The sequence below is a fragment of the Sinocyclocheilus anshuiensis genome, unplaced genomic scaffold (genome assembly GCF_001515605.1).
Source record: "Sinocyclocheilus anshuiensis isolate Anshui unplaced genomic scaffold, SAMN03320099.WGS_v1.1 scaffold94, whole genome shotgun sequence".
NCBI lineage: Eukaryota > Metazoa > Chordata > Actinopteri > Cypriniformes > Cyprinidae > Sinocyclocheilus > Sinocyclocheilus anshuiensis.
Window position 1 is genome coordinate 386,824 of NW_015546049.1, and position 12,575 is coordinate 399,398.

Here is a 12,575-nt window from a genome sequence, read left to right on the forward strand (position 1 = left end):
CATGCAGCACTAATTTCTTCCCGATGTTCATTTTCAAATAAACAATTCCTGTTTGCTGTATCCAGCCCAGATGGTGGATCAGCACCTAGAGATTACCTCTACAGCCCTGAATGTCAGCGGAGATCAGGACAACTAGATGAGCCCCAGAGACAGATCCCCAGTGAAGACCTTGTCTCCTAGACGGCCACCGGGACAAGACCACAGGAACCAGTTGAGTCCTCTGCTCAATGTGACTTTGCTGCAGCCTGGAACTGAACTGCTGGTTCATCTGGCCAGAGGAGAACTGGCCCCCCGACTGAGCCTGGTTTCTCCCGAGGTTTTTTCTCCATTCTGTCGCCTCTTGCTTGCTTAGTTGGGGACACTTAATTTCCAGCGATATCGTCAACTCGATTGCACAGATACTATTTAAACTGAACTGAGCTGAATGATGAAGTGCCTTTAACTGAAAATTGAGTGTTTACCATTGTCATTTTGCATTAAGGACACTATTTTCCTAATTAATGCTGTACAGTTGCTTTGACACAATCTGTATTGTTAAAAGCGCTATATAAATAAAGGTGACTTGACTTGATTTGACTTGACTGTTTCACTTGCTGTTTCGCGTCATTCCCGTTCAACTTCTCGTGTGTGTTTTCATGACAAAACGTGGTTTGGGTACGGGATAGAGTCGTTGAGTGACAGAGTTGTCGTCAGCACATGTAGTGTGTGACCCCCTGTTGCAGATCATTTACGCAGTGTCACATACTGTGAACACCACGACTTCAAGAAAGCCAAGAAGTCACGTAGTCTGAACAGCACAGCGATCTGCCGTATAGTGTGAACTAGGCTTAAAGTAACCACAAAGGTCATCCAGACTGTTTTTGTGGTATCTCATAGTTCTGTTTTTGGAGCTTAACAGCCACTAGTCACTCTCTACCTTTATTATATGCAAAAGAACAGCCAGGGTATTCTGCTTAACATCCTCTTTTGTGTTCCATGGAAGACTGAAAAACCACAGCTTTGGAACAACATGAGAACTAGTACATTTTTGGATGAACTATTCCATTAAGACTTATATTCAGTTTATTTATAGCAAAACAACACACGGTTTAATAATATATTATTGAATTTGTTATTATTAGAAGATGTAGGTTCAAGGACGATGCCAAATAGTACAAGCCCTGAGACACAATATATAATTGTCCATTATTTTGGCTCTTTCCTGTGGACCAGAGAGGGTTGCACTTGCAAGTCAACTCCTAGTAGCACTGCAAGACACAGCAGAAGGAGCGTCACACTGTCCAGTCGGAAAGGAAGTGACATCATCAGCTCCTGTGCGTTGTGTACCAATTATGAGTGCTCTTAACTTCTTCCAACAAGTGTAGTTATGCCACCAGTGTTGTGTTATTAAGTACTTTCAATTTAGTAATCTTACAGAAGTTAAAAACTCATTCTCCTTGTCCTCCAAGTCATCTTTATTTTTGTCTTAGTGCTGAAGCAAGAAGTTTGTTGCGATGTTAATGTCATTATTAGATGCTCTGAGAGCTTCTTGGGCATCCATCCTAGGGAAACCCATCTCCATTAATCTTGCAACCTGGTGAAAACAGCATTGTATTATTAAAAAGTTAGCATCTGGCAAAAAAAAAAGCTAAATCTAGCAACCCATGACACTAAACAAATCTTCCTGATAGAAGGTGGAATTGGAAAAGGAATTCACACAAAAACGTAAATTTGCTAAAAATGTACACTTGCTCAGTCCATCGAAGATGTAGATGATTTTGTTTCTTAATCAGAACAGATTCGGGGAAATTTAGCACTACATCACTTGAGTGAATGGGTGCCATCAGAATGAGGGCCCAAACAGCTGATAAAAACATCACGATAATTCAGAAGTAATCCACATGACTCCAGTCCATCACTTAACATCTTGTGAAATTAACTTTAAACCATTGAAAGTACACTTTCAGCAAATTTCCAATTTTGGGTGAACTGCTTGGGTGATTGGCATATAATCTCACCTGCTCCTCAGCCACAGCTGTGTTATCCGGCGGGTGGATATAGGGCTGTTGTTGCTGGGGACCCTCATGGTGCCGGTTCTATCCTCTGTGCCTTAAGAGTGGGGAAGAATCGGTTCCAATTCAGGAGACCTGTCTGCTGAATTAATGACAGGAATTCTTTTTAAAGTTACCACGGAATAAAAATGGATGATTCCTATTTTTATGGAATATTGCAGTGTTTATTATAAATCATCTGTGCATATCATTATTATTATTAGTATTATTATTTTAAATTCATGTATCCTCATAATCTTTAATCTAAAACATCCCCTCCCCTCAGAACAACATCTCTTATGACATCCTTTCTGCATCGGTGTGAGGGTGGGTCAATAATCCGTCCCTTCCAGCAACCTGGCACTCACATCAGACTGCAGCAATTAGCAAAATGACAATGATCCCACCCTACATTTTTCTCATTCATTTCATATAATCTGATATAAAATAAGGAAGAAAAGACTATTGTAATTTGTTTAATGCCGACTTTAAAGTAGCTTTTTTGTAACTAGTTATTTCTGTCTCTCTCCACATTCAAAAACTCCTATAAAAGAAAGACTGAACAACTTCTAAGCATTATCCCAACTACATATTCTTAATACTACTACAGGTTTATCAACTACAGCACTAACATACTCTAGACCTGATTCATAGCTACACATGGGACTCAAAGTGCACTTCTAACATGAGAGAAAACATCTCAGTTACATATGGTAACCCTCGTTCCCTGATGGAGGGAACTGAGACATTGTTCGAGACATTGTGTCGAAGTTCCAACACTATGGGTCGCTCTTGGGAGCCCAGACACCTCTGATATCATTGAGAAAAGGCCAATGAAATCGGCGAACAAAATTCGAATAGCTGGCCACACCCCGGACATAAATAGGCCAGTGTGGCATTTGCTAACTCGTTCTTGTTCTGAGGAGCCGAGAAGCGTCTCAACCCACTCAGAGGCAGTTCAGAGTTGTGGCATAAGAGACACAATGTCTCTGTTCCCTCCATCAGGGAACGAGAGTTACCATATGTAACAGAGATGTTACCTTTCAGTCGGTCACTTCAACATTGTGTCGAAGTTCCGACAGTATGGGTCCCTATACTAAACACCACAGCTGCTGAACTGTGTTACGAGTCCGTGGGGGTGCAGATGTTTACAAACCCAACGTGTCACAATGAAAATGCACCTCTCCTCCTCATAACCATCCAACACTCAAAACTTATGACCTCGCTCTCCAACACCCAGGAGAGCCACCATATAAGGCATAGGTCACCTCAGCCAGAACTTTTTCTCATTCTGAGAAGGTAGGAACAAGTAACGGTTGAAAAATCCTGCTTCATAACGTTGGGAAAGCATCCGTTTCCTGAGTGGGGAAAAAACACTACCTACCTGAAGGGAATGTGACATGTGGAGACCAACCTATGGACTTATTGACAGGAAGTACTACATAGGGAAGATTTCTGTGGTGGGCCCACTGATCTATAATAGAGAACTGGATTGCTCATGACGTCATAAAAGTGAAGCCACCGCGCCGCCATATTGGTATTCCTTAGTATTCCCATACATTCTATTGAATTAATAAGAAATCATATGATTTTAATGAGAAAACATCAACTAACAAGTCAGCGTTTTTATATCGGAAGTATGTTTGAATAACGCAAATGTCCTAAGCATGTAAACGGTTATTTGTTTAAAAGTTGGGAATTTCCCCTGCATATTAAAAAGTTACGTTCATATATGTAGCGAATCAGCTCATGGGGAAATATGAATAATTAATCATAACTAGTTATAATTAATTATAAATATTTAGATCCGCTGTAGATATTTACTTGACCTCTCAGGGTCAACTGTCTGTCAATTCTAAGAACGTTAATTTCCTGGTTAAGGGAAATAACTTTCTTACTGTACAATTCTACACAGAGCTTGTAGCATAAATCTGCATGATTAAGTGACTTGTGTTTTTGATTGGTCCAGACGCTACATATACATTACAGTAGCGTACATCAGATGAACATGATGAACATCAGACACTCAACATATGCATTACAAATGACAAAGTGCTCATTCTGAAATCTGAATAAAGATTTATGCTTTGTATACACATATACCTTAATTCGCCTTGTACAGTTATTCACGGTTTATGTCATTTTGTTCATGTTTTTAGTGTTTTTATTCGTACTATAGGCTAACTGCAAAAGTTTCAACAATTACTTATTCAACGGCATTCATTTGAATATTTATGCTTTGTATACATATATCTTAATTCGCCTTGTACAGTTATTCAGTGTTTATGTAATTTTGTTATAGCGCTTTTATTTGTACAGTAGGCCAACTGCAAATGTTTCAATAATGATTTCTTCAACAGCATTCATTTTGACGCAGGTAATGATTTAAACGCAGCTTAAATGAATAATTCATTAAACACACATAACATAATATTTTACTCCTATGAAAACGGTAATGCTAGTAAAACGCCATAGAATTTGCGCGACCTTTATGAGTCTGAAAGATGTAGCTCAATCAGGACATTAAAAATATACACATCATAACTTATTCAGAGAAATATTGCTCACTACATATGATACAGACTTAAAGACATAAAGCTTTATTTCCAAGATTTGAATTTCAAAACAACATAGAGCAATATAATAACAGAGGCTTGTATTATATTATTTATTGTATATCCAAATCAATTTCTGATACTAATACCAGATATACATTCATGTTTAATATTTCCTGAATAATTACATGCATAAAGAAATATATTTTATTTTGTATCAGTTACCTGTGTCAGCAGTGTGCAGCAGACACACCCACCTAAATGATTTCAATATATTACTTATCCTGCCCAAAAAGACCATTGCAGATAACAAATGAAGTAAAAATTAATTTACATACACATATCTTAAAAACTTATCCTGTGTGACTGATACGCTTCGTATCGGGCGATTTTAGGTCAATGTTTTAGCTGTCAGGCAATGAAGCTCTCTGCTGGCAAAGAATAGTAAGATTAATGTAGCGAGTTCCTCCGCTGAACGTAAGAGTGCTTGAGTGATGGAAGGGTAGTCCAATGTTCATAAGAAGGAACTGAGCTCTACACCCTACCAGCCACCTGAGTTCAAGGACTAGTGCTCAAAACTCTGGACGAGACTGGTTCCATACGCAGATTGTAGAATCTGGCAAATGTATTAAGTGTAGCCCAACCTGCAGCTCTACAAATGTCCGCTAGTGAGGCACCATTTGCTAATTGTGCGTAATAGTGCGCCATCACTCCCTGTGGGCATGGTAAGCCTCTGGCTTGATAGGCCGTAAGGATCACGTCCACAATTCAGTGGGAGATCCTTTGTTTAAAGACATCGTTCCCCTTCTTCTGACCTCCAAAGCAGACAAAGAGCTGTTCAGACAGTCTGAAAGTTGGTGTGTTCCAAATAGATGCGCAAGGGGGATAGCTTGCAAGGTTACCACCTGATCTCTAAATGGAGTGTTGGGAACCTTGGGCACATATCCAGGCCGGGGTCTCAGGACAATGTGATAGTCTGCCAGCCCGAATTTCAGGCATGATTTGTTAATGGAGAGGGCTTGAAGATCCCCCACCCTGTTGATAGAAGTGAGCGCTGTCAGGAAGGCTGAATTGAACTGACTGAAGGGGCCCAAATGGATCTTTTGCGGCCTTGGATGATTCAGCCTCTGGGCACCTCTTAGGAATCTGATTACCAGATTGTACTTCCCCACCAATCTGCAATCTACAGTGTAATGTTTTGCTGCAATAGCTGCCACGTACACCTTGAGTGTAGAAGCAGACAAGTGCCTGTCCAGGCCCTCTTGGAGGAAGGATAGCACTGATGCCACATCTCTGAGGATCCTTCCCATGGGAAGAACACCAATTCACAAAAATGCTCCATTTCAAGTCGTAAAGCCACCTCATAGAGGGGGCCCTGGTCTACGTGGTATTCACCACAGCGGGTGAAACGTCTATGAATTCCTCCTGGACGTGTCCAGGGACCAGAAATGGAGGTTCCAGAGATCTGGGCGTGGGTGCCAGACCATACCCACCAACAAGATGCGTTTTCTGTCCTCCCTGACTGTGCACAAAGTCTGTGCAATGAGGCTCATTGTGGAAACGCATACTGCCAATGCCTCTGTGCTGAGGGAGGCCTCGGTCAGGGAATACCACATGGACAATAGGTGGATTCTGGCGAGGCAAACAGATCTATCTGTGCCTGATCAAATCAACTCCATATCAGCTGGACCGTCTGGGGATGAAGCCTCCCCTCGCCTCGGAGCATCCACTACATGATTGAGGTCGCCCGAAATGTAAGTAGCACGCAGGGACTTGAGTCTCTGCTGGCTCCATAACAAGAGATGGCGGACGAGTTGTGGCATCCGATAGGAGCGAACACCGCCCTGATGGTTGATGTACCCAACCGTCGCTGTGATGTCCTTCCGGACCAACACGTGCTTGCCTCAATGGTCGAAACCTCCTCAAGGCCAGAAGCACCATCAACAACTCCAAGCAATTGATATGCTAATGCAGCTGAGGGCCCGTCCAGACCCCGGAGGCTGCACGCCTGTAGCATACAGTGCCTCAGCCCATCCTGGAAGCATCGATAACAACGATATGTCTGGACACCTGCCTGTAGAAACGAGATGTCCTTCCAAGGGCTGAAAGTGCGGCGACACCCTGGTGTGATGGTCACACGATGTGTGCCCCGGTGCCATTCCCATCTCGGGACTCGGGTGTTAAGCCAGTGCTGAAGCATTCTCATATGCATCAATTCCAACAGCGTAACCAGATCAGAGGATGCCATATGCCCCAGGAGCCTCTGAAACGACTTGAGAGGGACAGCTGTTTTGTACTTGAGGGTTCTCAAGGAATTCAGTGACTGAGTATGATCCTCTGAGAGATGTGCTGTCATATTGAGTTTTCTTTTAATGTTAGTGCTGCGAGTTCCGGTTCCTGTCTGCTGTGCTACTGAGTGGTTTGCGATTGTAGCTCCGTGTAGCTTTGTTTTTCTGTTTTCTGTTTTTCTGTTGTTTAAACTGATAAAATATAACTTAATTATGACCATACTTCTGATATTATCTAACATACTAATTTGATATTGTTCGCTTTTTAATTTAAACCACGAGTGCAGCACATTAGCATTCTGTTAGCTTGTCATTCAGGCCTACCGTTTCCTTTTCTCTCTCTCGTTCCGTTTTTTCTCTCTTGCTCCATTTTTCACGAGTTCATCAAACAACTGTGGTAATTCGGAATCATTCAACAATCACGGTGAGTAATGGCTTCTCCTGTTATTGTCACTTGCACTGCTTGCCACATGTATAGTGTAGCTTTCTCTGTCAGCGGCGAGGTATTCACATGTGATAAATGCAGGGAAATAGTTAGGCTGACAGAAAATTTCAGAACTAGAGACATGCATCCAAGCTTTAATTGAGGAAAGTAAGAATGTGAGGGCCTTAGATACGGCTTTGGATGCAACTAGCTTAGCGAGTCCCGTACATTGTTCGGTTCCAGTTGCAGAGCCCCCACAGCAGGCCGATTGGGTGACTGTGATGCGGCATAGTCGCGGGACAAAACACCGCTCTTCTGTTCCGATCAAAAGATTAAACAGGCTCTCCCCACTCAGTGACACACCCACTGAGAAACCTGTTGAAAGAGCCCTAGTTATTTGGTGATTCTATTGTACGGAATGTGAAAATAGAGACACCAGCCACCATAGTCCAATGTTTAACGGAAGCCAGAGCACCTGACATCTTGGCAAATTTAAAAGTGCTGGCTAATGCTAAACGTAAATTCAGTAAGATAGTAATTCACGTCGGCACTAAGGACATCTGAATTCGCCAGTCGGAGATCACTAAAAATAACATTAAATAGGTGTGTGAACTTGCAAGTATGATGTCAGACACTGTAATATGTTCTGGTCCCCTCTCTGCTTACAGTGGTGACGAGATACATACCTGATGCGTAATCTCAGGACCTGGCCATCGCATCCGGGAGGGCTACACCTGGCTCTCGCATATGGGAGGGCCAGAAACGCAAAGTGTGTGAGTGTGACCCAGGGAAGAAGGAATTAACTCTTTTAATGACCATTTGGTAGCTGTCTGCCATGTGGACATCGCCCTCCCTAGAGCCGGTGCCGTGACCTTCATAGCCCGGAAAGCATAGTCGGCCACCGAGCGCAAAACCTCTGGGTTGGGACCACCCTCATGCAGTTCTTTCAATGCCTTGGCCTGATAGACGCAGCTTGTCCAGTGGCCACATAAGCCTTCGCCACAAGGGATGAAGAAAACGTACAGGCCCTGGACAGAAGCCTCGGACAGCCCCGCCGGCGGCAAAGGTGCACCACAATGACTCTCTCCACCTGGGGGACCTCCGTATACCCCCTCGCTGGACCCTCGTAGAGGGTAGTGAGGACAGAGGAGCTGGTATATCATCTCCTGACCAAGAAGAGGGCGAGGGCACCGTTTCAGTCGAGTCATCAGCTTCTGATGGTTCTAGCCCGCCCTCTGATGCTGCGATCAACAGCTCATCCTCTTCACGACCCCTGAATGAGAAATTGAACTCGCCCTGAGACGAGCTCTCAAACTCATCTGGAGGACAGTGTGAGAGTGAAGAAGTGTGAAAAGAACGAAAGGTCCACAGGGATTCACCCGGTGGATCTACTCTCACTTCACCATGCTCTTCCCCAACGCACATCGCTGCAGCCTCATACCTGGAAGTAGAAGGGCCGGAACGGGAAGCAGTCAGGGTGACTCTAAAAGACCGTGAGCCGCGAGCACTATCGTGCTTATGGTCATGTCCTCGCAAGCGGAACACGAGCCATTCACGAGGGCTGCTTCAGCGTGAACATGGCAGAAAGCAGCGATCGTGTCGATCACTGGGAGAGATGTAGAAACCGCAACCAGAAGGGCACTGATGGAAAGGCATCATGTAAACACACGATTCCACCCGTGAAGCTTTTTTGAGAGAATTTAGTCTTCTAGGAGGAAATTTGCTCTTAAAGATCCCCGTTGAAGCACCCAGGGGTACTCTCACAACACTTAGCTGTGTGTGGGGAAGGGACCTAGACCTGTGCCATAGATCCAACAATGAGGAGATAGAGAGGTGAATTAAATGCTGCTTCTCACAGAGAGACGCTGCATTTGGCTCCAAAAAACAGAACGAGTGAGCAAATGCCACGCTGGCCTGTTTATACCCAGATGACCGGGGTGTGGCCAGCTATGAACTATGTGGCCAGAACTTTGACACAACATCGAAGTGACCGACTAAAAGGTAACAAGAATGTTCTATGCTAATTATCCATATAATTTCCAGAAAATACAAGCTTTTCTAATTTTCAGTTTCGTTTTCATCAAATACGAAATTATCTGTGCTATTATCAGGAATCTGTGATTAAAACATGTGGCTTTCTGTGTTTTTGCACAGGAAACCATTAACGTCCTCTTGTACAGGAACATTATGAGAGACTAAAAGGAAAAAAAGAAGAAAAACAGGACATATCGCTTAACATCCGAATAATAATCTAAATAACAGAAATACAGAAATGGAGCTAGTTCACTCATTGCATTTTGATGTCTTTACCTCTGATATGGAAAACTCTGGAAATGTAAACTGTCCTCCATCACTGATTTCCTCACTAACAGCATGGCTTATGGTCCAACACTATGTGAACATACCCTTCTCAAGAAAATAAAATTTTGAAATGGAAACAACTTCTAACCCATACAGAATATTTAAAATACCAATAATCTAATTTCACTGAACAGGTCTAAAAAGGTAAATAGGTAAACTTATATAAAATACAAGAAAAACACTTATAAGCCAAATTATAAAACAAATTTACAAATAGTAATTTACATAAGCCAAACACACAGGACATAGTACAGGAACTTGAGTCAGTGAATCATAATTTTTGTGAGTCTATTCATTTAGATTCACCAATTCACTAAAATCAGTTTAACTACTGTCAGACTTCGGAACGATGTAGTTGAGATAGTAGAATCTCTACTTACTTAGTCACTCCCAACACCAAATCATATCATCATTATCATTATCATCAAATAACAAGTGCTGGTGAATAAAAGAGATTTTTATTCTGACAATAACACACAGCCACGTCACACTGCTGAGATATTCTAAACCATAGGTTCTCAGCCAGGGGGCTGGGACCCACTAGGAGGCCCCAGCAAACTTCCAAGGGGCCACAGGATGACTTAAAATTACTCTAATATTTTGTATGACTACAATTAATATCCCCATTATTAATATTATTAATAGATTAAAATAATCTATCTTAATTAAAATGCTAAAAAAAACAACAACATAAAATCATATAAAAATGTTTTATTTGTTCCCCTCAACAACTATATATATAATTCTGAGGGAAAAATCTTGCCTCATTGTTGTTGGACAATGCGGCTTTGAGTCAAATAGCTTAAGAAGAATTAAACCATGGCTGCAAGTGAGATGTTCAGCTGACCTTTGGAAGGAGTAAGCTGTATTCCATTCATGGCAAGACTAGTTCTTCACTGTCATGTGAGGGGGTTGTAGAATAACCTAATGGTTTAAAAGTCTGGACTGATAACCATAATGCTATAAGTCAGTCACCCCAGGTAGCTCAAGAGGGATTGTCCCTATAATAAAAATATTGTAGAAATACCTGAGCCTGTTGTTGCTGTGCATTTCTCCTGAGGTGTGCCAGCTAAGACAGGAGCAGTTGCTGGTCCAGCATATCCATCCTCTGCTGTCTCTGGATGTCCAAAGTAGCGCCCATCCCCAGCGGGGCCTCTGCAGTGGGCTCAGAATCAGAGAAGACCGGCTCTAGGATCACCGAACCACATCTGGCTGCCCATCCTGGCACACGTAAGAATTTCTGGACTGCCAACTTATTACTATAATACAACATGCCTTCGATCTGGAAAAGAGTGACTGTAACAGGAGAGGTTACATTAGAATGCCATTTGCTAACAGAGCCAATGCTCTTTAAAATGAGAACTTTCCTTCCAATACCACAACTAGCATTAGCAAATCATGTATGTTTTTATGACAGGATCGAAACAAAAAACTATTCATTTTAAATAATAATAAAAAAAAGTCGGTAACACTTTCTATGAAGCCCATATTTATAATACATTATAAGGGTATTCATAAGGCATTATAATGAATGCATAATGCATTATAAAAGCCCTTATAATATGTTATATTATCTTATGTATATGCATAAGAACAGTTTTAATGTTTTATAATATTTACTTATTTGTGCTTATAGCTTTTAAGAGTATGATTTATAACACACAGTGAACATGTTGCATCCACTTAAGTTACAATGGATTATATTGCTCATAGTTATAATGTATTATAAGTCTCATATCTTGCCACCAGTTGAAATAATTAACTAGCTCACATATAAATTAATATTAGCCTCACAGGGAACACTCAAATAACACTCCACACCTAACCACTTACAAGATGTAGTAAGATACTGTGCAGATCTTAAATAAACAATGTCAAGATAGTCCATTATAATTGTAAAAATAGATTTTATATGGTGTTCATTGTGTTATAAATAATCATAATCTTAAAACTTATAACCACAAATGCGTAAGCATTATAATGTACTATAATTGTTGCTATGATTATTTATAAGATTATATAACATATTATAAGGTCTTTTATAATGCATTCTGCATTTATTATAATGCCTTAAGAATACCCTTATAATGTGTTATAAATATGGGCTTCATAGAAAGTGTTACCAAAAAGTATTCTGACCCAACTTCCTGTTTCAATATGAAATGCTTTGGAAAATTGCGTCAAAGACTGTACATTACCCAAGACTGTTCACTTGTATTGCTATGAATGGGAGAAACTGTAATGTGCAATATGGCACTCTAAAAATATTATTTATTATTTATTTTTAAAATATATTATTTAATTGTGAGTTTGGCCAACAGTTTTTAAATTTGGTATTTTCCCACACAAGAAGATAGTTGGTCATGCATGCCCAAAATAGCTACCCAGAAGCATTGCAAGTATGGCCACAGAGTGAACTGACTTGCATTGAAATAGATCTCGATTGCATTAATGAAACCATTTAATAGGGCCAGACGTCAGTGTGATTTCAACTTTTTTTTTTAAACAACATGTTTAACATAATCATAAAGTGTGATCCACCAATCTCAGAAGTTGTGGTTACCATGGAAATGGAAATTGGAGCCATCTCTGCAGTGATTTTTGGAGCGTAGCAGAGATTATCTAGGTTAAGTTAACTAGGTACCTAAAGTTAGCTACCATAAGATTTTTTACCATTAGAGCATGCAACACAGTGATGATGCTTTCTGATTCATATATTTAAAAGACACAAAAACCCAGACCTAATCTATTACATAATTAGCAGTTCTCTATGTGATGACTGGGTGATCACTGTTAAAGGGATAGTCATAAAAATGAAAATACTAGTTACCTGTTTGACTTTCTTTATTTTGGAAACAAACACACACACACACACACACACACACACACACACACACACACACACACACAAACAATA

At 41.0% G+C, this 12,575-nt stretch overlaps 1 pseudogene; it reads right to left on the reverse strand.

The window, feature by feature from the left end:
• Positions 1-1,088: 1,088 nt before the first annotated feature.
• The window catches only part of LOC107699094 (ubiquitin-associated domain-containing protein 2-like), a 28,260-nt pseudogene continuing 16,773 nt past the window's right edge, over positions 1,089-12,575 (reverse strand).